We start from the raw sequence: 27,362 nt of genomic DNA, 5'->3' as shown, positions 1-27,362 counted from the left end.
TTCTCAAAAGGAGGCATCCAACAAGACCTAGCCCATAAGTCTCAGAACCAAATGTATTTAGCTGACAATCAGTTACATTTGCATGAAGAAATTATTGTTATATTCCTCCTCAGCAATCCATTTTTGGTATTACCACTTTAAATTCTTTTGTACCTAAATTCATAAGAGCAAGTCAGAATATTAAGCCTTTCTTGTACAGCTAGGATATTGATTTGCATATAAACATAGCTATTTAGTTCCCTTGCTATTTATTCTCAATTTTAAATGTTTGCAAAATTGCAGCCTGTTTAACCGCATTTTGAAGGAGCTGCAGCTGTGTAATTCAAATACGCAACGTGTTAGAAAAGGGCACCTCTAAAATAGATCAGTAAATTAAAAAAAATATTGGTACATCATCTTCCAAGCTTTTCCCATTCTTCGTAGAAACCCCATGTGCCAAATCCTCAGGTGGGAGGAAAACCACCTCAATTTACACCGGCTGGGAAGCAAAATTGTGGGTGCCTATCCTGAGCTACTGTCAGCCGAACACTTATTTCACATGCAAGCGCCTGCTTTCTTTCTGACTGTGACAGTCAGTGTGGCAATACAGCTTCCTCATACTGAATACAAGTTTGCAGCAGTTTCTCAGAATATATTCAATGTAGACAAGGTTTAACCAAAGTGAATTACCAGTGATAGCGCGCAATGGCTTGCATTTGCACACAGAGATCTGATGAAACCATTAAAAAATGGGAAGTTTGGGTGTCACGTCTGTACTGGTGAGCAGACAACTGTGAAAAGAAAAAAAGCCCATGCTTTTAAAAACACACAGACAAGGTAAAGATCAGCTAGATCAGCTTCCTGGCAACAAAGGCAAACTGTAGTTTTTTGAGGTCACTGACTGGGATGTTTGCTAACCGGGAAGAAATGTGGAGAAAATCTGGTATGTGAGATACATTTTCTTAAAGAGTTGCAGTTATATGCAGATATGTATTGATTCCTGCCCAATACCTCAAATAGAGATGAATGAAACAACAACAGCAATAATATTTACACACATCTAGCTGCATATGTATCTGGGAGCAGACTCCTCTGTTCTAACCTAAAGCCAGTAATGCCGTGTGACTGGTTGCTGCTTCTCCCAGGCTCTGCATCTGACAGCTGATGGTGTGACTGTACATGCAAAATCCCCCCTGTAACACACAAAACCCCTTTGTCTGATGCCATTCATTCCGGTAACCATTCCTGGTCAGCCAGACAGGTGTCAATCAAAGTAATGCCTCTCAACACAAAGCCAATCTGTCTGTGGTTGCAGGGTTTGAGCCAATTTAATTTAATTTATTAGAGTTGAAAGGAACCTTTGCCTCTGTGACAATGGGTGAGACAGTTTGTAATGATTCTCATTTAATTGATGAATGTAGACTTGGCACTTGACAATTAACCAGACGTGTTAAGACACTGCGGGTGAAATCCCAAAAGGATTTCACAAGCATCTTCATGATGCTGAGGTTTACTTTCCTACAGCAAGTTCGTCTGTAGCCTTTCTCAGCTGGGCAAAGCTGGAGCTGCTCAGCTGTGTCTCACGGACGCAGACATCCACCGTTCAGAGAAATCATCTTTCTGCGCAGGAGGAGGACCCAAGTCTTGTCTCTGCTCTCAGTGTGAAACCCTTTGTGCTCAAAATACACAGCCTCGTGGCCAGTCTATTCCTGTGCAGTCCTGTGCTATGTGGACCTTTTTTCCCTGATACACCTGTGCACAAGTGAGGGACATTTAAAAATGCATTAACCACAAAAAGCTTACAATGAATTAATCATTCTACACAAGGCTGTTCTGAAGGAGAAATTTTGCTTTCTGGAAGCACTTTTTTTTCCTACCTATTTTCCTAGCACTGAAAATTAACTTTTTTCTATGTTTTGTCCTTTATGGTTGTCTGATTTACCAGCCCACTTTGATTAACTTTTCTGTATTAATTAACACATTTTCAACCCTTCTAATCACATATTGCTCAAGGGTGGTTATTGTAGAGTCACAGATTTTAAATCCAGGGTGCATCATTGCAGGCGTCTGCATAACTCCCTTCAATTTTACCCTTTACCCTGGGAATTTCCACTGAACGCCTATCTGTTGACTGAATGAAAGCATTTTTAGAGGAATTACAATACTGGTTCAAAGATTTAATGCAAGAGAGAAGCTAACCACATCCTCTCATAAGCTGTTGCACTGGTTGAGGTCTAGATTTTATTTTTAGCTTGAACGTACCCAGCCCCAGCTTCTACCCACTGGATCTTTAGGACTTAGTTTTCTGAACCATGTCATTTACAGACTGTGACAGACCGCTTCAGAATCTCCTCATTTACAGGCTAATTAAATTTTTCTGCAGATGTTTTTATCTTTCTCACCAAAAGAAAAACCCTGGAGAACAGCTTTTGTCCTCATGCTTGTGCCTCTACTTCATAGCAGAGTCTCCTGATTTGCACTGAAGCTGCTCCTCACCAGCACAGTCCCCTCCTCATCAGGACAAAATGTCTCGAGGGCCATCAGACCATCGCTGCCCTCTCCCCTGGCTGTTCTGATGATTGCCCAACCAGCACCAGTACCAGCATTGGTTGCTGCTTCCATTTTCCATAGCCTTTCTGAAGTGCAGCCTCCAAATCTGGATGCTATTCAAGTAATGGGTCTGACACTGCAATATTTCTTCTTGGTGATTTCCTGCTTCTCCAAGCCTCCCATCAGTCCTCTGACCCAACATGTCCCACAGGGAGCTCATGGTCACCCATCACCTAGGAGGCCACCTAAATCCTTTGCACAATCCCTGATCTCCCCATCAGTCCCCATCTTAGGCAAGCCACAGTCACTCAGATGTTTCTATTTTTATTTTTCTTTACTGAAAGATAATTTGTCTTTTTTTTTTTTTATCATGTTAATCCAAGGGTTTATACTCCAATAGGAATTGTTCTGAGAGCTCCTCCATGCAATATGTGTAAGTTTATTTAGCGTGTTTATGCCTGCTCTGTCCCCTGGTGTCTGCTCTGTACAGAAGTGTTTTAATATTGTTTTTAAAAGTGATGTTCAAATTTGTTCTGACGTACTTCAGATTTGCTTTACCTCCTTTCCTCCCTTTCGCTACACATCCTTCTGTCTGCAGCCTACGTTTTCTGCCTGCCAGCTAAAAGGAGATTTCAGAATTTTAAAAATAGCTATTTAAAAGCAACAAACCAAGGCTGAAATGAAATACAGCAGGGAAGAGCTGTTCTGGGGAAACTCAGTAAGTTAGAATACGCCAGGGCTTTCCTGCAGGGTTTTAATGGCGACTGCATGTAGCTGCAGAGACCTAAACCTACACATTAGCTGAACCATCACTGCGAGAGGTCTGTCTTTCATGTGAATGTAGCTAATTGCAGATTTACATTGTGAAGAGTAATTCCAGAATTAAATGAATTCAAACTAGTTTTAATATGTATCCTTCTGTTTCCATGAACTCTTACTCTCCCTTCCTGAGAGTTTACAGGCTAAGTCCGGATTTAGATGTCTCTGAACAAACAAACTCAACTAATTTTTCTCCATGGTATTTAATGAATAAGAAAATGCCACGAGGCCTTTCCCTTTGGAAATAATCAGCTGCGAAAAGATTAGTGAAGATAGATTTATGTTCAGACTGTCCCCTGCAGTGAGGTTAGGGGGTTAGGGGGTACATTCATCATATACATCAGGATTAACTCAGTGTCTGTTGTAGTACTGCAGTTCCTTTAAAATGTATAGCCACTGACCTACTTTTCAGGTGGCTTGGTGAAAGTCACTCCAAATCCTTCTGGCATTTCAGCGCCATAAAATTGTGATGTTTTGCTGGAATAGAGCATCTTTCTGAAACAGCAAATAATACAAAGGTAAGTCACACAGCTGAATTTGGAATCTTACCGTTGGGAAAACAATTCTCGTTTCTGTAACAGGAGCACACAAACAGTGAGCCCCTACTAAAATGCCCTTCAGGAATTTGTCTCCAAGGGCAGGCTCTGTCCCCGGAGATCTCATCATCTTTGATGCCTTTGTTCTTCTGCTCTTCTCTTTTTTGTAAGAAAGTTACCAGTAGATTTTCTTCTAGCTTTTATTTCACCCTTATTTTTAATTCAAACAAAATAGTAGCGTTACTAAAAACAGGCTTATGTTTATGTAGAATTGTGCCAGCTGCACACTACCCAGCACTGTCTATCTCAGTAATTCTTGATGCTGAGATAACACCAGCTTTCTCCACAGTCCTCACACACCACTAGCGCTGTCTCTGCATAAAATCTCTAGGAATATTGACCAGCCTGGGAGTGAGGTGGTGAGAGCCCAGGACTGGTGTGTCCTGCTCCTTCTGCTGCTGTTTGCACTCGTATATCTGGAGTGGGACACATGGTAAATTAAAGCTGCCCAGTGTGGTATGGACACACAACATTGGCATCCTGAAAAAAAAGATGAAAGGATGGCCACGTGATAACAGCAGACAGAAAAGCTTGAGCTTACAGGGAGCAAATCCTTAATCACTATCTTAAACACAAGTAAGACTTCTCATAAATTAAAACCTACCAGGTTATTATCCTAGGTTCTTTAAAGATTTGCTTCTGATTTGACAGTATCAGCCCCAGTGTAAAGTGGAACAACAATTTTGGTAGTGACATTACAAACTCCTGAAGTATGTTATTTTATAGCAGGAGCTCTGGCTGATGCTCTATCTGCTGTATCACTAGCACTACAATGGTAAAACGATCTGCTGCACTGCTTTAGCCCTTTTGAGGATCTGGCGGGGTTATTAGAGAGCATGTTTCTGCTTTCCAGCCCCAGCTGTACAAGGCTGCCCTAGAAAAGAGGGCATGTACATCACTCCCAGGCATCTCGAAATCCACATTGATTTGTCTTGCCCAGTAATTACACTGGTATTTCTGTGGTGGGGTTATACTGTATAGCCAGAGGGGAAGGCAAGAAAAAGGAACTGGTGAAAGAAAAAAGGACAAAGTCAGCAAATTAACTGTTCTGCTGAAGGATATGTGGTATATTGCATATTGTTTCTTCAGAACTTTTTTTCTTCAGAACAATATTGCATATAGTCTCTTTCAGAACTGGTCACCAGGTCAAGGAACTGATAGCAATATTTAAAGTAGTCTGTGTTTTTATAAGAAATGCTGGAGGATAACTAATATAAACATTATGATAGTTCAAAAAGTGATGTGCACAGCACAGTGCAGGCTGACGGAGTGTGTCCACCAGAGGAGTGGTGCTAGGCAGATGAGACAAATGAACAACCACAGCAGATGCTAACCAGTTCACCTGGTTTTATGAGCAGCGAGAATTTTCCCTCTGCTACCCTGCCATGTACATTGGAGACAGGGAGACCAGCTCTCACTGGTGCTGAAAAACCCACCTGACATAATGCAGAAGTGCCAAAGGGGACAACGCAAGTGGAGGCATCAAGGTTGCAAAAGCAGGAGCCAACTAGGCAGCCTGAAGTTTGTAACAACTGGAAGAAAAGCATCTGAAAATGTCAAAAAAGAGTTTGTATCCCAGGAAACAGAAGGTTTGTGTCCAGCGGGACAACTGACCCCTGTAACAGGTCCCTTGGAAGTGAGCTAGCGCTTGCAATGAAGACATTAATTTGGCTTGTTTTCTTTTATACTTGTCTTGTTAAAAAAAAAAAAAAAAAGGAACAGACACTTCTGTGAGTGAATGTTGCAGAGTGATATAGGGTAGTGGCTGCCAGGAGTTTAAAGAGCCTTCAGAAAATTGAGGATTAAATGTCTTTCCTAACATTAACACTGTACTAAATCAAAAGCTTTATTCCCTCTGAATTTGAAATAGGTCTAGCTATATAACTAAGCAGATATCTTTTGAAACAGAAAGGCCTTTTTATCAAAAAGGAAATATTTCCTGAGTTTGCCTGAGGCATGTTTCTTTCCATAAGATTTGAAAAGGTGGGAAAAGAAAGTGGAAAAATCTTTCATCTAACTTAGTTTAAAACACACGTATTACATTTTTGCATTTCAGGTAATGTCTTGCTTTAATTTTATTCTGTCTGTAATTTTTCTCTGTGTAATGGATTTTGTTTGCCCCTCATTTTAAACACATCCCTGTCTTGGGGCACCTGAAGTACACATTTAGCTCAAAATTAATTTCTGCAGTTTTAATTAATTATGATGGCTGTATTAAAACTGAACTTCAAGGTTATTTGTAAAATCCTTTTTTCTTACTTGTAAGATACCAACAGAGAGGGGAGAGATACATAGCTGTATAAATCATTCTCAAGGTTGAAAATAGATTTATTAATTTGCTTTCAGGTCTTCCAGGCTTCTCTTCTGATTGCGTGACAACCCAAATACCATGGTAGAAGCCTGAAACAAAAACTATTACAGAAGTAAAAGTTAGAAGTCCATGTGGGGGCTGGACCTCCAGGTACACCAGGATGGGGTCACCTACCCACCCGTGGGCTGCTCCTTTGAAGATGCTGGGGCCCTGTGGTCATTTGTGCCACCTGTAACCCTCGTGATAGCACTTCTCACTGCACAGAAAGCCACAAGCCCGTCCTTCAGCTGCTGCATTTAGCATGCCCTTTTACTCTGATCCTTTAATTTGACCTCCAGCTTGCTGGTGAAGGAGGTTAGAAAGGTCAACTGCTTTAGGCTGTAATCCTTCAAACCTCTTCCTCAATGCAGCCAGCTGTGAAAAGAATTTGCAACGTGGAGCATTTGTTATTCAAACTGAGCATTCAGCCCGGATCCTTCCACCCCTGGACCTGAGCCCTGCCAGGCTGGAGACCGTCACCCAGACCACAAATCCACCCAAGGCTGGGGAGGCAGGACCCGTATTTCTGCTGGGGGTGGGAACGGGCAGCAGTGTCTCATCCGCTATATGCTGATCCTAGCGCAGGATAATTTGCACCTTGAGAAATGTAATTCACCTCCTGCATCACCACAGCTGCTTCCCTGGACCATGACTTTAGCACTTTCCAGGCAGAGCTTTCCTGCTCTCTGCATTTTTCTGGTGTTTTGTGAGTAATAATTAATCACTCTTAGCCTAAGGCAAAGAAATTTTTCTAGCCTTCACAAGATTCAACTTTCTACCTAAATGTGTGACAGAATGGCAATAGTACTATTTTTCCTTTCAATAGTCTTTCTCTCTCTCTCTCTCTCTCTCTTTTTTTTTTTTTTTGGCAAAAAAAAGCTACTTTTGAGCATTAATGGCCACAATGTGTTCAGGTTCATTACACTTGGCAGGTGGGCTATTAATTGAAATGTGCACTAGTGAATTCAGAAAATCTTTTTTTACTCAATTCCTCAGGCAGGTTTTGATTTGTTTCCAAATGCTCTCTCTTCGTTCTGGCTAGACATTTGTAATGGGCTCTGCTATGGTAATGGCTTGGATTTCTTGATGTTTCTTTTTTCAGTGTGTTTTTAATGGTTACTTCAGCTTCTTTACACTTGACGCAGTGCAACTTTGTTCATGTTGCTCCTTGATTCTCAAAAGCCAGCAATATGTCTTGAACTTTGCTGCAGCAAACTGCAATTGTGTAGTTATCACATTTTCAGTACAGAGACAGGGAGCTCAGATAGACTAAGCAATTTGTAGATTCAAGCACGATGCTTGTAACTGCCATTAGAAGTCCGCCTGCCTTCCTAGTAATTAGATTCAGATGGGGTTTGGTCAAGCTCACTTGCTATACTGCTTCTCATAGAAAATGAACACTATGAGTGTTCTTGAGTGGTAGTTTAAAAAATATTCATGGAGCATTATATCACATCAGTCTTCAAGATTTTATTTAAGGTAGGTATTAAAAAAAAAAAAGGAAAGTAGTTTGTGTAGTTTGTATATATAGATTGCCATTTTTAATATTAACAATGAGTTTTCTGACTGAATAATTTATATACAGATTTCTAATACTTATGGAAAAAAAATGGTATTGATGAAATTTTCTAAACCAAAATATTTTCTCAGTCAGTTACAGCCATTAGTTTTAATTTGTTAGTTTTGTTCTCTTTCCCAACCATCATCTACAATCGATGTTGGAGATGTATCATTAATGTAACTTTTCCAGTCCTCTATCATCATACTGAATGTCTGATACACAGAAGTCAGGTTAAGGGAGCAAACATTTTCCTTTGTCCCAGACAGGCTATCCCCAATGCTAAAAAAAAATAAAGCCATAAAACCAACAATATTTTCCAGTAATGAATCAGGATAAGAAGAGTAACGAATTGCTCCTGAGTAGCAATACCGAAGCACTGTCAGCTGAAATGCTGTCACGGACACCTGCTCACTCCCTCTGAAAATAAACTGCTGGATTGTGTCACCAGAATTGATGAGCCCAAAACTCTAATGTCTCATGACAATAGGATTCCTGGGTGGAAACCTGTTTGTGGAAAACTGCTGGGCATATGTGCAGTGGACCTCGCTCTGATCTCTTGTAGTTGTGCTGCTGAAGAGTAATTACAGTGGAGTCAGGGCAGCGAGGCACTCAAAGCTCAGCAAAGTGGGTCCATATTCACAGCCAGGCTTTCGGAGCTCACCTGCAGTGGGCAGGCTGATCGTTTGCTAAGTCTGATCTCGGGTCCAGGTGCTATGGGGCTAGAGACAGCAGCTACTTTGTTCTTCTCCTTGTGTAACCACTGAAGAGAAGCAAACTGCATGTGGAAGTGGGCTTCCCCATTGCTGGCGTCATGAGGAATTACTTTGTCAGTTTAATGAATTCCTCTCCTTTGGAGAAAACCTTGGCCCAGTGCTTTTGTAAGAAAATTGCTCGCTTGCCCACAAGGACCCAGCATTAACCAGGATGCAGAACTAACAATGATCGTCTCAGATAAATCGGCCACGCCAGGGGCCGTTTCTTTGACAGAGCTATTTTACACGCCTCAACCATAATGTGATTTGTCATTGATTTCAGAGATGCAGTAGTCACTCAGGCTCTCACAGGGTTTTTTGGACTGTAAGAAACTTCTATTAGATTATTTAATGTCCTCTTGCCAGTGGCAGTTTCTTACTGATGTGCTCCTTGAATGGAAGCAATGCTTTCCTACCAACCCCCATACCTCTTTAGAGTCCTCTTCCTATCCACAGTGTCTCGGTTTCCAGAGGTGCTTGTATCCTCAGGTCCTTTTGCCCCTTAAAGAACTAGAACTGCTCAGACCTTTTGAAAACCAAGCCAGCAAAGTACAGACAGAGGGGTAGTTGTTATCTTTGGGGGCAGGTCAGGGCAATCACATAATACGCTCTGTTAAGTAATGACAAAGCCCACGTTAGATGGAGTGGGTGGATGAGAGGCTGGAAGTGAGGCAGGATGGGGATGAAGAAAAAAACACACATCAGCCCATTCAACATGGTTGTCAATGTGGAAGGAGAGTGTGGAGGATGAGCCTCTCCCCAGTCTCAAAGCATATAGTTCATGCTATATCACACAAAGTGGCTTGGGTGAGGGATACTAGAAGGGCTCATTTTAACAGCACTTCTCTTCATTAGTCACCCAGAGGAAGTTTACATTTGTGTAGTTTGGTGTTGCATCCTTGTTATAATGGGTTTGCTTATACTATATACAAATGGTAATTAGGGGATATCTCAATGCGTCTTCAAAAGATATTTCACTTTCCCCAAACCACAAAACCCTGCAGGCTGAGAACTCAGTTTTCCCCAATTACTTATTAAAACTCCTTTAATGAGTATTTCTACATGAATAAGAGATGTGGAATTAAGACTATGCTATATATTACATAAAATAGAAATTAATTTAGGGACTGCAGCCAACTGCAGAGCTGCCTGCTCTGGCAGAGTTTGCACATTTTTGGGTTAACATGTAAATTGCCCTCTAATGCTGCACTTATGAGCACCTAAGCACATCTGAAGGCTTGCTCTTGCCATAGTGGGAAAGTTTTGTTCCTTCTCCTTTTCCTTCTCCTCTAAGCCAGACCTCCTCCCAGCCACAGAGACCCGACCTCCTTGGTTGCAGTGGCTCTGGAGCTTGTTTGACTTGCCTGTGAGCTGATTCAATGCACAGACCCAGCAGAAAACTGTGCACCTGTTTCTTCCTGGGTCACGTTTCCACTTGGTTAGTGAATGGCATTAAGTGAAGGAATTCAGACATCAGAGCCGAAAAAAGAGAAATGATGGGATTGTATGGCTGGGAACAGGGCCTCCTTGTCCTGGCAGAGGTGCACTGCTGGCTTAGTGTGCTCCATCCCATGAAACTGAAACCGAACTGATCCGGCTGGAAATAACTTCTCCATCCATCTCACTTACAAAGAGTTGCACTGGCGCAACATGGGTCAGTGGAGAGCTGAGCAAGGGACTGAACGGGCTGCTCCAGCCCAGGAAGGTGGTGAGGGCAGCGCAAGTCCAGCTGCACCTTGCTGCTGCTCTCTGTCAAAATGTTACAAGCCAAGGGCTGTGACCTCCATCAGCTCCCACACCTTTGCTTATTGCGTTAACCTGCAGCCCTTCATAGCTGACTACTACCAACTGTAGCCTTTTGGGCTAAAGTTTAAATTGGGTACTCGATTTTTCTGGTATTTTAAATGTGCAAAAAATCAACAGAAGTGATTGAGAAGAGTGGGTCACTGATATGCATGTACATTATTCACATATTATTCAGATATAATTGTGAAGTAGTGTAACATAGGTTGCAATGCAAGCTTTCAGCTGCCCTTCCTCTCCTGCTCCCTTATGCTATTTTTCACATTCCTTTGTTGCATTTTGTCTTAAGCTAAACTGTAAGGCCCTTGTGGCGGGGACCACGTCATTTACGTATCAGCACAAGGCCTCACATAATGGAGCTCTAACAGTGATCGGGGCCTTTGGGAACGCCTGTCACAGAAATGACAAGAGGGAATAGTTTCACTCTCGTGGAGTGTAGAATTAATCGTGTCTAAGAGTGCTTGATTTTTGCCAGCCTTTTTGAAGGACTTCATCTTTTCCTCTTGCCTGTGCAGTCCCTTTTCCCCCATCTCTGCCAGCCAGCCATTGCCTTCACACACATGGGGACACTCATTCTGTTTTGACTCCACAGCTGGTCTTTCCCATTTGTCAAGAGACCACAGGTTACCTCCTTTCCTTCATTCTCTGCATCTCTCCTTTCCTTGCTGATCTTTTCCTGTGTGCTGAATAGGGTTGCAAATAAAGGTTAGTTAATGAGCAAACTCCACTTTCCTGAATTATTGTTTGAAAGAGAAGCATATAATAACTGTTTTATTCCTAAATACAGGGAAAGATAAATTAAACCAAATTTGGATTTGAAGGACAAAGGGGAGAGAGGAGGTGGGCGAGAAGAAAGGCAGAGGCAAAGGAGAGCTGCCCTTGGACTTGATGATCTTTGTAGGTCCCTTCCAACTGAGCTATTCTATTCTATTCTATTCTATTCTATTCTATTCTATTCTATTCTATTCTATTCTATCCTATCCTATCCTATCCTATCCTATCCTATCCTATTCTATTTTCCTTAGGAACCATCATCTGCTTTGTTTGCATTTGAACAGGAGCATAGGTTAAGACGAGAATAAAAATGATTATGGTAATACCCCTTTTTATACTGTACGTAGTGACTCTTGTCCAACAGCTAGTATATGGTTTTGATTTAGCTTATGTTTAGCTTATAAAGGTTAGCTTATATTTTAGAAGGAACTAATTACATTTAAACAAAAGAAGTATCTGGAGGACTGGCAATATCCACATCAGGTTAAGAGAGTTGTAATGTTTCTACTGGTTTCAGTGTACCGGCATGTTTTGTGTATCCCTTGTGAATGCTTGAGGGAAATTGCTTTCTGCTGATGACATCAAACTGGGCCAAAAGATGTAGCTGAAGGGGGGCAGCTGCTAGAACATTGGTTCCCAGTCTTTCTGGACCTATACACTAGTCTCCAACATTTCCTACAAATCACAATGCGATTTCACACTTTGAACTGAAAACACTGTGAAGGCACTAAGTGTCAATGATGACCTACCAGGACTTTATGGGACACCCGTGATCCTTGTGTAGAGTTGGGGAACCACTGGTGCAGAATGAGGGAGGACAGAGGTAGAAAAATGGATTTGATGAAGTGGCTGACTCCAGATGTGCAAATTTTCATTGACTAGGATGACAAGAAACCAACACAATTGGCTAGGAAAGAGTTAAAGTCATTCTGATAGCTGGGTTCATTGCAGAGTCACCGCGTGGGAAGTGGATGCAGATGCGAGGGGTGTCACAAAGCGTGCTTGTTACCAACAGATTTGATGGGAACTCTGTGCGAAAAGGACAGGCAACGGAAATCAGGCAACAACGTCAAAGAAAACCATCATTAGGTCAGCTACAACGTGTTGGGTAGTACAGTGGCATGTGAGGAACAGAGAAGAAAAACAACACCAGATTGATAAAATGACAATAACCAGCTGGATATTACATGAGCTGACAGACTATGTGATAGAATAGTATGCATTTTGTGGCGGGGGCCACATGGATAAACTGGGCTGTGCTCTTCAAGCATGGATGATGTTGTCTTGTGAGGACAGGAGTTGTTGGACAAACAGCATAAAGGAGGCTCAGGAAAAAAAAAAAGAAAAAAGAAAACAAAAAAAAAAGAAAAAGCAATTTAGATGCTGATGGCCATGCTGTATTTATATTGTTGTTTTTTTTTGTTGTTGTTGTTTTTTCAAAAAGAGCAAACCAAACCCACCAAACAGAAACCACCTTCCTTCACAGGTAAGTCCTTGTTTGGCAAGCATCAAATGCAGATGCAGGCTCAGACCTTGAGCCAGCTGCATGTCACATACATATTACTGCAGAATGGAATAGGGGATTTGAACTTGTTCTCGGGAAGTAAGAAACTCGCTGGGTGTTAGGTCAGTCCCGCATGTGGGTGGAAACGTATAGTAATTGTGCAATTTCCCTAAAAATTCCCCCGAGATCTAAGTTAAAGTATTCTGCCTTTGCAGCCTTTCCTGCCGTTGCTCTCAGAGCGCCCTGCACTCGGTCCTTGCACTTCTCTGCACGGTGAAAAACGCGGCGATCCCTTCCACTTCAATACCTGCTTCCAACACTAACCCCCCCCCCCCCAGGACATACCCGGAGGTCCTTTTTGTCCTAACACCTGTCCTTACCAGCCACGCTCGCGGAGCGGAAAAGCAAAATAATCGTCATCATAATAAAAAATATAATAATAATAATAATAAATAAGAACACAATTCCTCCTCTCCCTCCCTTCCAGGCTACCCACCGCGGGGACATGCGCACTCTCCGCGGGCCGCGCTCCGGCCCCCCCCGACCCTCCCGGCGGGCGGAGGAGGAGGAGGAGGAGGAGGAGGAGGAGGAGGAGGAGGAGGGAGGGGAGAGCACCGCGCCGCAACTTGCCGCTGCTCCTCCTCCGTCGCCGCTGCCCGGCCCCTGCGGGCAGCGCTCCGCGGGCTGCAGGCGGCATCCGCGGGGCCGGCGCCTCCCGGTGAGTCGGGGCTGCGAGGGGCTCGGGGAGGTGCGGGGGGCTCGGGGAGGCTGCCCCCCTCCCCTGTCCGGGCTCGGCGGCCATTTGGGGGCGAGTTCCCGCAGGATGCGGCCCCGCGGCTGCGGGCACGGCGTTGTGCGGGTGCCCGGCCGCCGGGATGCGCGGCGCTTGCGGGCTTCGCTCGGCTGGGTTTTGGGTCGGGTGACAGAGCCCTCCGGCTCCGCTCCTCCGCTTGGGAACTCTGGAAACACAGGAGGAGGCGCCCGGGGTAAAGCTGGGGCCGCTTTTGGAGGTGCTAGGGGCAAAAGGAGCTCGCTGCCGAAAGTTGGGCTGCCCCGGTGCGCCATGCGCTAATGGCCCCAATTAGCTGAACAGAGCGCCGCAGTGATTCCGAGGTGCCCGAACTATAACGCTCCGAGTGATGGAGCTCCTTAACCTTTCCTTCTAATCTGCCCCGCCGAGATTTGGGTTTAAGCAGAGTCATATATCATCTGTGGTGCTGAATGCTTGAGTTGATTGCGTTTGTAAAAGGAGCGGGCTTTGAAATAATACCAAGCCATTAGGCAACAAACGCAGGGAAAGAGTGACAGTGAGAGAGAGCAGAGAGAAAATTCTGGCAGAAGAGATTTTTCCCCTTCCTGCCAGACAGGCTCGATTAACTTTTATCCAGAGTTCTCATTTTATTAAATGAAACTTCAAAAAATAAGCGTGCTGTGTGAAACCAGAAGCAAGTCTTACTTCGTCCTGTTGAAAGTCTGTGTTGCAGGTAAATCATGATTGGAGTCACGTCTATTAAGAGAATTTGCAAAAACAAGCTCTGCTTAAGATACCTAGTATGTAAATGGAAGTACTTTGTTATTGTGTTTGTTTCCTTTAGATGATACAGAAGCAGAAACTGCAGGGTTTCAGATTTTACATCTTTAAAAATGTTACCCTGATAAACATTCCTGTGTGTGAGGGGTACAGCTTCGTTATAGCAAAAGTGCCTCCCCTTACTGGAAAAGTGATTTATTCAGCTGTGAGCTTATTTAACAAGGGCCAAATTCTGCAGCCTGTAGCGCATCTCATGTGAGGGGTCAGAGGTTTTTGCTCTTGTCAAAAAAAAAAAAAAAAAAAAAAGCAAGTACAATATGCATGGCATCTTGCAGGCCTGAAGTACAAGAGCAGTTCTATCTTTAACCGGTATTTCAACACAGAATTTTATTAACATAAAATCAATATTCAGGTCAGCAATGAGGATCTGCAACTTTTGAATGAGAAGCTGATCTGAAGGCAGCACGTTGCTTATATGAGTGGAGGTTGTGGGATGTGACACTCAATGAGCTCATCTATCTCTTATTAAGTTCCTTTTATGAAATGTCACTTAATGAGGAACAAAGGAGGTAATCTATTGCATTTTAAGGCACAGCACTCCTCAAAAACCTCATTGCCAGGCACTTGAATCTGCCTTTAGATCATGTATTGTATGCAAATGACTACTACTACTAGATAACTTACTCTCTAAACCTATCCTACTATTAAAGTTATATTGATCAGAAAACAGCAACTGGACTTCAAGTCCTAAATAAGAAATGGTTGATAATCTAGAAGTAATTTATATTTTAAGAAGCACTATGCTGAGGAATTCACAAGAAATGCATTGAGTTTTCCTTTCTGGCTGTGCAGTGGCATTTAGTTAACGAACACTTTCCTGGGGCAGTGCTGACTTCATTGACAGACAAAGGAGTTAAATCCATTTATCAGCTCATTAATGCTGATGGTGAAGTGCTGGAGAGTTCAGTGGCCACAACAGGACACACATAGTCCTTCTCCTTCCAGTGGAGATAGAGGTGGAAAACGCAGAGGCTTTTTCACAGTAGTTCCAGCGCTGTATCATTTGTAACTGCAAAATACAATGCAAGAATAAGAGTAATGGACCAAGTAGACTGGAAGACATTGTTTAACGTTTAATTGAAACAATAAATCATTCAAAACAGCATGATGCTGCAGCAATGCCGCTGCTTCCGGGTGTTTTGAACCCAGCAGGTGTTGTGACCCGGGTGGGAGCAGTTTGCTGCGGTACCGGTAGCTCGGCCCCAGGACCCCTCTGCCCAGCTGCGGCTCTGCTGGGATAACCCCCTTGCAAATTGGGGTGTTTGCAATCTAAGGATACAGGAGCTGTCTTAGTGCTATCCATTGCAGCCTGTATATTGTATATAACAATGCCACAAACGTCTGTTCTGGTGAGGAAGGAGGTTTGGGACGGCTTCTTCCTCAGGCAAAACGCACGTTTCTAAGCGTTCGTATCATCAGATATGGCTTACGCTGACTAAAACATGGAAAGGGCAAGCAGCACACACTCATTTCTGTAGTACTGCTGGTAGTAAACTCTAGACTTTGAATCCACTGCGTGTTCGTGAGGACTTGTGGAGGCCCTGTAGAAACCTGCTGCATGCGGCAGGAAGCTTAAGCCTGAAGGCTTAAGTCTGAAGGTTCAGGTGCAAATTTACTGAAGGGATTTGAGACCCACTTAGTTGCTGTTCCCCCATCTCCATCCTGGTATCTCTCATGCTCTGAATTGGTGTGCTTCAGGGCTTCCCTGCAGGTCTCTCAGGGCACGTGCCACGTACTGCTTGCCTGGTCCCTTGGTGAGGAAGCCCTGTGTGCCGGGCAGGCAGCGCTGTGTTGTGCAAACTGCTCATGGAGCAGGGTCAGCAGGAACCCCCAGCTGTTCAGCAACTTACTCGAGGGCAGAAGCAGAAAGCCCCTCTGTAGTTTCACCCTGCTTGTCTTCAGTGGGAAAGCATTTTATTTTACAGCACTGTCTCCACAGTTACTTGGGCAAACTGTGGCACCGGAGCCAGCAGCATCAGTCAAATCTGACAAGCAACATACCCCTCCATGGGAAGGAGCCCGATTCAGCGCCGCAGTTTGGGGATGCTGGGTGCATCGGAGAAGGTGGGGGGGGAGTTTCTGCAAAAGGGCACTAAGCAGCCAGGTTGTCAGGTGAAAATGAATGACAGGAGGCGTTTCCTCACTTCGTGTGTGTGGTATAACCAAGGTTTAATTAAAACAGTGATGGTAGATTATTAGGGCAGATAAATACTGCCTTGTTACAGCCCTCTTGGGTCGTATGTAAGCAGTATTCGTTTTAGAAAGGATGAATGAACAGTCAGTGTGGAGGATAAAGATCAGCATTGTTAATTGCTCTGGAAGTCTTCCGTGGGAAAGTATCAACTCATGAGGAAAGATACTGTCCATAAATGCCATTTAAATATTTACATAACTCAAGGAAAAAATTTCAATATTAAAGGCATGTGAGTACAAAGTCATGTTTCAGGTCCTGTTGGAGATAACCAGGACTTGTACAGCTGGGCTTGGTCAGTGGGTAGTGTATTGGTTGTGCTGTGTTTCCGAATGCTTTGCTGGCAGTAACCAAGAGCTCTTCTTCAGTGCAACCTGTGAAAAACCTTTAATTGTCCTTGTTTAAATACAGATTTAAAATTTAGATACTTGGGAGACTACATTTGCTTAAAGTCTTGTGCTTCAGATGTGGTTAACTTCTAACTTTCGGTGTTGCAGGGAAAGACGCATGCAAGTCACCATTATCTGAGCTAAGTGCATGGTGATTGATCATCCACTTACAGTTTGTGGCTGTTGATAAGTCTGCAGGGTAAGAAGGAATTGTTCAGATGGGAAAGTTTTTTTGCTGTTGTTGTTTTTTTCCTCTAAGTAATTGGAAATGGTAGGAATTGTTCCTGTGCTGATCATTGATTTTGTAGTTCTTGCAAAAGGTGTTTTTTGTTGTTGTTGTTGGTTTTTTTTGTTTTTGTTTTTTTGGTTATTTTTTTGTCATTTTCCAGTTCTCAGAATGCGGTATGCTTTAAAAAATCTGTCTGCTTTCATGTAAACATGATGAGGGTGAGCCTTTGAAAATATATCTTAGCTGATGTCGATAAACAAACTAGCTTGGCCAGGGTAAATCTTTTCATCTAACTTAAAGAGCCACACTGTAATGAGGTAAATATAGATGTACTTAATGTGCTCCTTTCATCCAAATACATAACAAACCCCTTAAAGTACTGCAAACAAATCTAAAATGGATTTCTAAGTGGCTTTCTTTGTGATACTGGAGCAGTTTAGTCTAGCCAAGGTAAGACAGGAGTATAATTTATTCCTGGAGTCGTGGAGGTGCTGAGGGGAGTGCTGGCCTAAATGGGAGGGGGCTGAGAGCATGTGGGAGACCCAGCTCTTCTCCTGCAGTTCTATGAAAAAGGCAGAAAATGCTTATTCTAAAATGTGTTTTTTTTTGATGAGCCTGTCCCCAGACTCATCCCTTTGGAAGGCAGTTTGCAGATGACCCTTCGCTAGCTGGAGGAACCAGCAGAGTTCCTACATGTCTCCCCCTCAGCAGCCGCCCAGCTGCACCACAGGGCAATGTCCCCTCAGGGAACAACTGTCATCCGTCCCCTCAACATGCCGTCTGCGCGGCCTCCTGCGAGGCAGCTGCAGGTGGCAAGCGGTGGCTTGGAGTTACGCTAACGTGCTGGGGAGGCTCGTTCTGCAGGGCATGTCCTGGCTGTGCCTGAAGCCTTGCTTCATGAATTAGCTGAATCACAGTATCATATGGGTTGGAAGGGACCTTTAAGATCTTTTGATTCCAACCCCCTGCCATGGGCAGGGACACCTCCCACCAGACCAGGTTGCCCAAAGCCCCATCCAGCCTGGCCCTGGACACTTCCAGGGATGGGGCATCCACAGCTTCTGCGGGCAACCTGTGCCCGTGCCTCACCACCCTCTGAGTGAAGAATTTCTTCCTTATATCTAAATCTAAATCTCCCCTCTTTTAGTTTAAAGCCACTCCCCCTTGTCCTATCACTGCACCCCCTGACAAAGAGTCCCTCCCCAGCTTTCCTGCAGGCCCCCTTTAGGCACTGGAAGGCCGCTGTAAGGTCTCTCCAGAGCTTTCTCTTCTCCAGGCTGAACAACCCCAACTCCATCAGCCTGTCTTCATAGAAGAGGTGCTCCACCCTCTGATCATCCTCATGGCCCTGCTCTGGACTTGCTGTAATAGGTCCATGTCCTTCTTGTGCTGGGGGCCCCGGAGCTGAGCACAGCACTCGAGGTGGGGTGTCATGAGAGTGGAGCAGAGGGGCAGAATCCCCTCCCTCACCCTGCTGGCCATGCTGCTTTTAATGCAGCCCATGATGCAGTTGGCTTTCTGGGCTGCAAGTGCACATTGCCAGCTCATGCTGAGTTTCTTGTCAACCAACACCCCCAGGTCCTTCTCCTCTGAGCTGCTCTCAATAGCTCACTAAAGGTGGCCTCAGGGCCACCTTGACACCCATGGTGACACCCACTGAGGTATGACAGTGGCAGTGTTGGTGACATTGGCAGTACCATGTTGGTTGGAAATTGCGGGAAAGGGGTTTTGAAAGAACAGTTCAAGAACAATCTGAAGGTGTGACAGAGGGTTTGATTTTCATTTCTAGACTTCCAGGATGACTGTTTTCAATCACATCATTTTAAAATAGATTATCAGCTTACTGTGGAAAGCATGCTAGGCAAATATAAACATTTGGTTCCATTGTCCTTGCTTCATGAGGAAGACCACCACGTAATGTTTGTATATTCCATATCACAAAATGAATCTTTGGAGCTTCTGTATAAAAAGTGCAATTTAAAATATGTAAAGGAAAATGCTTTGTTTTGAAAAGGATAAACCCTGTTTGGGAGAAAAAGACCATAGCTTGGTGTTTTCTTTCTGAACAGGAAAAATTCAGCTCCATTTCATTCAACTCTGGAATAAAATTCCATTCAAAGCTGGGTGATGTTTATAAGATTTTGAAAATTAGACTGTTTAGACAACTATGTTAGCATAATTATAGAAATTGTTCAGGATGACCTTTTTCTTTGCTGAGATGTTGATGAGTAGGAGGTAATATAAAGAATGATTTTTCTGAGTTGGAGGAATGTTGTGAAATAGCTTTAAATCTAGCAGATTCTTGTACTTTAAAAACATATCAGTGATTTACTGATGTCCAGATTCAGCTCACCATTTGACACCACGAATAGTCAGACATCCAATTTAGCCCGTGTCTGGTTGCGTTGTGTCATATGTACAGAAGTGAAACGTATTAAAAACTGTTCAGCTTTGGATGTGTTCATCTGGGGATTTACTCATAAATAATTGATAACCCTCTGAAACAAAATCTCTTCATTACTCCTTGGATTGCTCACCTCGTCCCTCCTGCGCTCATTGTTCTTGTAGACGCAGGGGAAGAAAGAGGCACTGCTTTAATGAAGGTGTACGTCAGCCTCAAGTGCTCCTTTCAAAAGGTCACCCACCTAAACAGGGGAAATGAAAAGCATGACAACAGATAAACATTTTATTGTCCTGTGGAGAAATGTGGCATTTCAGTGTTTTAGAAGAACCACTTAGCTGTTGTATTTAAGACTTCTTTTCATCCTATCATAGGAGCAGTGCTTATGATGAATTACCAAATCAATGAAATGTTTGCATCTAGTGCCCTGCAGGATAGGACATCAAATTAAGGGCTATTTGATGTGCAGTACCAATTATAACTGTGATATTTGGGCTTGATCTTTCAAGATTTTACTGCTGTTAAGTATCCTTGCTCAGACTGTTGACTGCAGTGGAGCAAGTCTTTGCTTTGTGAGCAGTGGTTTCTCAGTGGAGTAAGGGTTTGCATGATTGAACTCTTGTTTACCAGACGTTGAAGCATAATGATGAATTTCCTTTCTTGTGAAAAATGAAAGCCTTTCTGCTACCCACAGATCTAATAAAGTGTATTTGATTCGATCTAACAAAATCTTGTTTTAATGGAAAAAGTGTCTTAATGTAAGATAAGTTCATCTTTCTGATGACTTGATTGCTTTAGAGTTATTAGCCAAGGTCTGTAGCAGTCTTTAATGGTGCTAATATTTGCTTGCAGTTTAATAGCCCTAACTAGTGCTAATGTACAGGAAATGTTCAAATCACATAATTAAGAGAACCCTAACAAATCTTACAGCTATTTTAATGTGAGGTTTCAGATATTAGTCTTGTTTAATTGAAAGGTGAACACTGTAAAGGCTTTGTCAGTCTGCTGTTTCAGTATGACAGCACGTTCCATGGAGTAAACACAACTCCCAGAGTGCTGATTCCAGCTTTCAGCTTCAGGCAGGAGTCATAGCTCAAACACTTCCATTTTCGCCTGGCAGAAATGTGCATCTGTGGTGTTATCTGAATTTGTGTCTTCCAAAAACAATACTGGTTTCAATCAAATAAAACAAGAAAAAAAATCTGAAATAGTCACGTTCTGCCTGATACTGGAGAAAAGGAGGCCTTCACTCCTTCTTCTATAAACCAAAAGATTAAGCTTGCTTATAAAGGATTAACAGGGCTCTCTTCTGTTAATTCGTAGTGGTGTAGTCAACGTGCCTGATTCTACATCAGTGGAAAATCCATTATCAGTCAATGGGAATTTTACAGCTGAAGCCAAAGGGATTAGAGGCTCATCATTTGGAAGTGACTGAAGGAGAGAAAGACCTGGATATGCTTGTTGTCACATGGCTGTGAGCCACCACCAGGGTAAGGCCGCCAAAATTGGCAAAGCAAGTCCTAGGTTGCTTCAGACAGGCTATTTCAAGACATGTATGAAAGGACACGGGGCAGGGCTGTGCAGAAACCTTACCTGGGATGATGCTGAGCATCCTTGTTACTCACCTCCAGTAACTCACAAAGCAGAAAGGGTACGCAGAGAAAGGTGATCTGAAGTCCTGTGGATTGTACCATGGTGGGGAGAATTAATGTGAATTAAGGACCCTGGTTTGAGGAGGTCAGACATCCAGGATTTGGGAAGAGACATGGAGAGTGGCACAGATTTGGGAATGAGGGCTGTGTAGGAGCACTGGTGCCTGCACCGTGCTGCTGCTCCCTGTCACCCAGGGATATTGTTTTAAGAGACCGGAGAATAAGGGAGAGGCGGGAGGAACTTGCTCAGTTTTGAGGGTGGCATCCTAGCAAATTACACAGCCTGTAAAAGTTTCTTCTTAATAAATAATTGCTGCTTTTCCTTCTAGTAGAGTGTGTGGACCAGTGTTCAGACTATTAGAGCATGCCTACCATAAGAAAACCCGTAGTTCCACACTGCTTTAATCAGGAATATTCATCAAGCACATTCCTAAACATAATTTTTCTTTCCTTTGAAATGCTGTCATTGAGCTTAGTTTAAAAGTAGCTCTGATCCAGAGCCTAGTTCTGGACAAAAGTCCCCATGACTTCTGCTGCAGCATTTGGCAGGTACATTTCCAAGGATGGTAATTAATACATCACACACACACACACACAAAAAAAACTGTTCAGAGTAAAAATTACGTTTCTTACAGTGATTTGGTAAATGTAGATGTATTGTTTTTATCTGTTATAATAGGCAAGATTGTGTCATTTATTTTGGCAATTACAGAGATTAATTTAATTTCATTTTCCTTTATTCTTGTTAAATGCAAAATAATTGAGCCCACATCATGGAAGGTTGGGGCATTGCTGTTTGTAGCTTCATCATTTATTAATCTAATGCATTAGATGAGAGGCTTTATAGATCTGCTTGCCTAAGGAAAAAGAAGAGGAAAATAGATAAAGGCCAAACTGGATCTGTGTATTCTGCCTCACACTTTGAGGTACTGTCAAACTGTTGCCTCATTTTTATCATCTTTCTGTAAGAAAGAACACTTCCCCAGAACAGCGACCTAGTGCTTAAACAGTCTGAATATGCCCAGATGTGGGCAGGCCCTCCCCGTCATGCTGCTCACGTAGGGATGTAACTTTGTAATGGGACAGGCAAAATAAACTACAAACAAGCATGCCACAGAAAGGTATGGTTAGTACTATCTTGGCCATCTTAATTGGCTGTCCTAGTTACAGGAGGAAGCCTGTGTAGTATTGGCCTAATGTAGGTTGTGTTGCCGTAATCAGCTCAGAAGTGACAGAAGTGCTCTTCTTTCTTACCTTGATGTAGCTAGAGGGGGGTTGAAAATTGGATATTTCTCTCTGCCTCTGCAGCTCCAAGTAGCCCTGACACTGCCAGCCACGGATTAGTAAAATAAATCCCTCATGTTGATAGTTAAGTGGAAAGTAAAAAGAACATTTTCTGCTTTTTTTTTTACTTTCCTTTTTTTAATGTGTCATTTGTTGGCTGGTACAGTGACCTCCATTTCATGACTCTTGTGATGTGACTTGTCACAGAGCTTTTCTGCGGGGATTAATTCATCACACAAGGGAGTACTGGCATGTGACATTATGCATATGGACCTTAGGTAAATGGTTGCCTATAGTACTCCTATAATGAGTCTGTACTTAAAGTGTTATCTATTCATGCAGTTTGACTTTTTGATGTGATTTTCATTCCTTCTTGTTTTATCTCTTCTTTTAGCTATGTCCTTGGTAGTCAAATGCGATGCGTTTATATAAGCACCTCTTAGTGTTGCCAGTGTAGACGATTTGGAAGAAAATATTCTGTCAATTAATGACATGAAATTTGCCAATGTATTGGAAAGCATTTTTGTGCTAATTATGTAGAGGTATGGTACAGCAGTTCAGTTTTCCAGGGTGTCTTGGTTGGCAATCTGTCAAATCTTTTAAATTGTGGCTCCAGTCAATTTTATTGGCTGAAGTGAAAGCAAGAATTAATTTTTCTTTCCATTCCTAAGATATCACTTCATACTCTTGATTTACATTTCAGCATCAGCTGTGTATTTTAATGTGTGAGGGAACCCTGCAGCCCTTCCTCACTTGTGACTCCTCTAATTTTATTTAACAAGTCCATCTCGTTTCTGAGCAGCACACACTCCAGAAGTTGATTAGCGTTAACAGTCAAATAAGTTGTGTGGAAAAAAGTGATGTCTGTATCTGGTTACGTGAGTAAATTATGGTGCAGGCTGTAACCAGTATGAACTGATGGATGTTGGTTTCCAGGTGACTCTGTTAGCATTTTCCTGAGCAGTTTTGTTTACAAACAGAGAAGTGCTGGAGAAAGCAAACCAGCCTAGAAGCAGAGGATTGATTTCCACCCCCCCTCCCCCCCAAAAAAAAAAGAGATAGTTATAAGGAAATTAGCTAAATTATTTACTCAGCAAAGCAGGCAGCCAATAATTCAGCATTTATGTGTTTACCATATCTTCAGCGTTCAGGCATAGTGTGTGCATGTAACGTGGTGCAGTTTGTTCTTGACAGGCACGTTAACATCAGCAGGTTCAGTCAGCAGCCTCCAGAGACAGCTGGGGTGGGCTGACAGGAGAGGCCCAGGCTGTGAAACGTGTGATGGGACCCCCAAACTCTTGTCTGGGCAACCAACAAAGGAGGGAGGCCTCACCTGCCTGGCCACCTGGTTTCCAGCAGTGTCAGAGATGCTGGCAGGGTAGGGCAGGTCCTGGGGAGCTGACTTGGGGTTTCATTGCCATACACGGAGCACAGGGCCGGGAAGTGCTGGAGCCGTCCAGCAGTGCAAGATGTGGCTCGATGCAGGAGTGAGGTGGCCCGAGGAGCTGGGTAGAGTCACCCTGGGGAACCACAGCCCTGCAGACGTGGATCTCATGCTTGGCTGTCCAGGAACCTGGAAACACTTGGTTGATTTTTGTCACTTTGATTCCACCAGCTGTGGGAATTACTGACATTGGACAGTGGTAAAATTACCAGGAGTTGTCAGTTTTAATCAGCAACCAAGAATATTTTATTCGGGATATACAGGTACTAACATTTTCTGAAAACTTGTTTTCATTTGGTTTTCTGAACAGGGCAGAAATTATATTTGCAGTGCTGTGATTCCATAGGAACAAGAATTTCCAAGGCTTTGCAGCTGCTGTGTTCCATGCAGAAAGATGCATCCTCTGCTCCGCGGAGCAGTAGTCTTTTCTATATTAATTTTGAGCTTGTATATTTAATTACACTGATGATTAAGAAACAGTAACAGCTTAAACAGGAAAGACTTCCTTTCACTGAAGTCTAGACTAATAGAAATAAATTTAAAAACAACAACAACAAAAACTAATTTGTGTTTAAGCTATCTGTCAATAGATAATAATCAGTTTTCTGAGGTGTAACTCTGAAATGTTAGTTTTCATCATTTAATAAAAATCATACACCCTGCAGTTCATCAGTAACTGACACTTAGAAAGACTGAATTCAGAAAAAAATAAGTGTGAAGATAGTTGTGGGTAAATGACCAGAACTGAGAGATTAATGCCTTTTAAACACCTAGCCACCTGGTTTTGTTAGTACTCCAGCACCTGTGGTGTGTGTCTGTATCAGGATCATTTTATGCAGGTAGGAGCGAGCTCTTGCAAAAAATTCATTTATTTTAAGTCAACTGTTCTTTAAAGAGTGAGGTTTCTGTGGCGGGGAGAAGTGCAGTACTGCTTCCTCTCCCTGCAGCTGGTGGTTCAGTCGAAAAGCAGAAGGGTGATGAAGGCACACGCTGCAAACTTGCTTTTTCCTTACCCTTCTACATCATCCTCTCTAATGGACTTTTGTCCCTCAGCTCTGGCAGTGCTGGGGGTTTGATACAGCAAGGGGTTAACTTCCAAAAGTGTAGCCTGGCAATTTGGTGTGTACCAAACTCAATTAGGGGATGCTGATGCTGCAGGCAGTTCTTGGAGGTGGACGTAGCTAACATGGGATTTAGGACTAGAGGTAGTTTATATTCTGACAGAGGTGCCTGGCTTCTGGTGAGCCACTTGAGCCCATGGCTGGCCCTGGCTGGTCAGTGCTGTGTCCAGGGGATGTCAGCTTCAGCTGCATTACAGACAGTAGCCACGAGCTGTCCCACATCCAAAATTTAAACATGGGAATGACTGGGAACAAGGGGAAGTGCCAAGTCCTGTACCTGGGGAGGAACAACTGCAGGCACCCAGATGTGTTGGGGGCCACACAGCTGGGAAGCAGCTCTGCAGAAAAGGACCTGGTGGTCCTGGTGGGCAGCATGTTGAGTGCAAGTCAGCAGTGTGCACTTGTGGCAATGAATTGGTGTCCTGGCTGCATTAGGCAAAGCATTGCCAGCAGGTTGAGTGAGGAGATCCTTCCCCTCTCTATGCTCAGCTGTGGTGAGGCCACACCTGGAGTGCGGGGTCCAGCTCCCCAGTACAGGAAACACATGGGCATACTGGAGAGAGCCCAGCGAAGGGCCACGAAGATGATAAAGGGAAGGAGCACCTCGGATATGAGGAGAAGCAGAGAGAGCAGGGACTGTTCAGCCTGGAGAAGAGGAGGCCCAGGGAAATCTCATCGAGGTCTATAAATACCTGAAGGAAGGGTGAGTAGAGGTCAGAGCCAAGCTCTTTTCAGTGGATCCCAGTGACAGGACAAGAGGCAATGAGCACAAACTGGAACACAGGAGGTTCCCTCTGAACATCAGGAGGCAGTTCTGTACTGTACGGGTGACTGAGCACAGGCTGCCCAGGGTGGGTTGTGAAGAATTTGTGTACATCTCCCTGCAGATCATCAGAAGCTGCATGGGCATGGTCCAGGGCAACCCACTCACTCCAGGTGTCCCTGCTTGAACAGAGGGCTGGGAGCAGATGGTCTCCAGAGGTTCCTTCCAACCTCAGGCATCCCGTGATTGTGTGGCCGTACCAACTCCTCTCATAAGCAGCTGTGCTGGATGAGTGGTAGGACCACCTCTGGGCCATCTTCTGTGCAGACAGACTTTTTTTAGAGCGCCTGTTCTTAAATAACAGTTCCCTAGTTTGTTGTTTAAAAACTTTGAAATGATTCTCCACTCTCACCCAGAAAAGGATACTAATATATTGTTTCTACCTCTTGTCTGCTTCTCAGTTCATTCCTATTTTTTCTCCCTTGGTTTTCAAAACAGAAAATCTCATGCGTGTGCATTGGGTTGGTTGTTCAGCAGGGAAGCAGGTTGTCATTTTCTTCTGTTCCTGCAGGATGTATACAAAAGAGCAGGTTTTTCATCCCTGTTGTGACCATGTATGTGAAAAATAGGCAGAAACCTCATTCTTAGCGGTGACTTGAGTCTGTAAATGTTTATTGTGCAAGTCCCTTGTATGGCTTTTTCTAAGTATTGCTTTTTCTTAAAAGCCCATTTTTTACTAGCTGTGTTTGTGCATCATTTGTAGCCAGCATTGTGTCACATTTGTCTCCATGGAATAACAAACTAGGTGGTGAGCTTGGCTGTCGTGCTGATAGCCCGTAAGCAGTATCATAGCCAAGATGCAAGGCGGGAGACTTTTATCAACACAGACCTACAAAGAGTGTTTTTGTTGTGAAACACAAAGGTGTGCCACTGAGTTTGTTTCTTCCTTCTGACAGAGCTAACAGCAGCTTGCAAACAGAACACACAAAATGTGCAGCTTTTTATGCAAGTGGAAGAAACAGAGACGTTATCAGTGACCTTAGTTTTCTCATTTTGTTTTGCAAGCTAATTTTATATTAATTGCAGGCACAGCTTTCGTCTTTGTCAATAGGGCAATGGCAGTGGAGTTACCCTTTGACTATTGATGTCCAATTTGTTTTTATCCCCTGACTCTCTATTTGAAGAATAAAGACTGAAGCATTTTTCATACTAATTTGTTTCTTATTTGGGATTTTCAAAGTTGGCAAAGAGACTGTTCGTATATATATTGGTGCTGCCTTCTCAGTGTAAATAGTATTGCTCAAGTGTGATCCTTGGTGACTGGGAGACTTTCCAGGTCAGGGATGAAGTTGTTTGAGGTGGAAGAGGAGCAGTCTTAACATAAGTTGTTTGATTTTCCTAAAGGAGAAGGAGAGCTGCCATTTTAGAAAAGGATGAAATCTAAGCCTTTACTAAGTCCCCCCCCAAGTTACAGGCATGCACGAGAGCCATTTAAATTCTGTATGTACCTGCAATATCAGAAACTTCCAAAGAGAAATGACTGCATATGTGATACTGTGGCTAAGACCTTCGTGAGATGCATAATGGGTGAATTTTTTTATTTTTTTTT

General features: G+C 43.3%; 1 protein-coding gene and 1 long non-coding RNA gene across 3 annotated transcripts in view; one reads left to right on the top strand and one right to left on the bottom strand.

The window, feature by feature from the left end:
• Positions 1-1,322: 1,322 nt before the first annotated feature.
• Positions 1,323-6,901, bottom strand: LOC308189247. Of its 2 annotated transcripts, XR_013946200.1 has the most exons (5): positions 6,775-6,901; positions 6,430-6,669; positions 6,204-6,356; positions 3,750-3,843; positions 1,323-1,731 (listed from the first exon to the last, which is right to left on the bottom strand). It is a non-coding gene; the product is annotated as an uncharacterized lncRNA (long non-coding RNA). The 2 variants fall into 2 exon arrangements; XR_013946201.1 differs by lacking the exons at positions 1,323-1,731; positions 3,750-3,843 and having other exon boundaries at positions 4,915-6,356.
• A 6,423-nt stretch (positions 6,902-13,324) lies between these two features.
• PAG1 (phosphoprotein membrane anchor with glycosphingolipid microdomains 1) overlaps positions 13,325-27,362 on the top strand; it is a 109,001-nt gene continuing 94,963 nt past the window's right edge. Inside the window, exon 1 of the mRNA XM_080578990.1 lies at positions 13,325-13,406. The gene's annotated coding sequence lies outside the window, so the exon portion shown is untranslated. The remainder of the gene's footprint in view (positions 13,407-27,362) is intronic.

The sequence above is a fragment of the Anser brachyrhynchus genome (assembly GCF_964034855.1).
Source record: "Anser brachyrhynchus genome assembly, chromosome: 2".
In the NCBI taxonomy this organism is placed as follows: Eukaryota; Metazoa; Chordata; class Aves; order Anseriformes; family Anatidae; genus Anser; species Anser brachyrhynchus.
The sequence above is the reverse complement of the archived record's forward strand: the minus strand, read 5'-3'. Positions and strand labels throughout refer to the sequence as shown.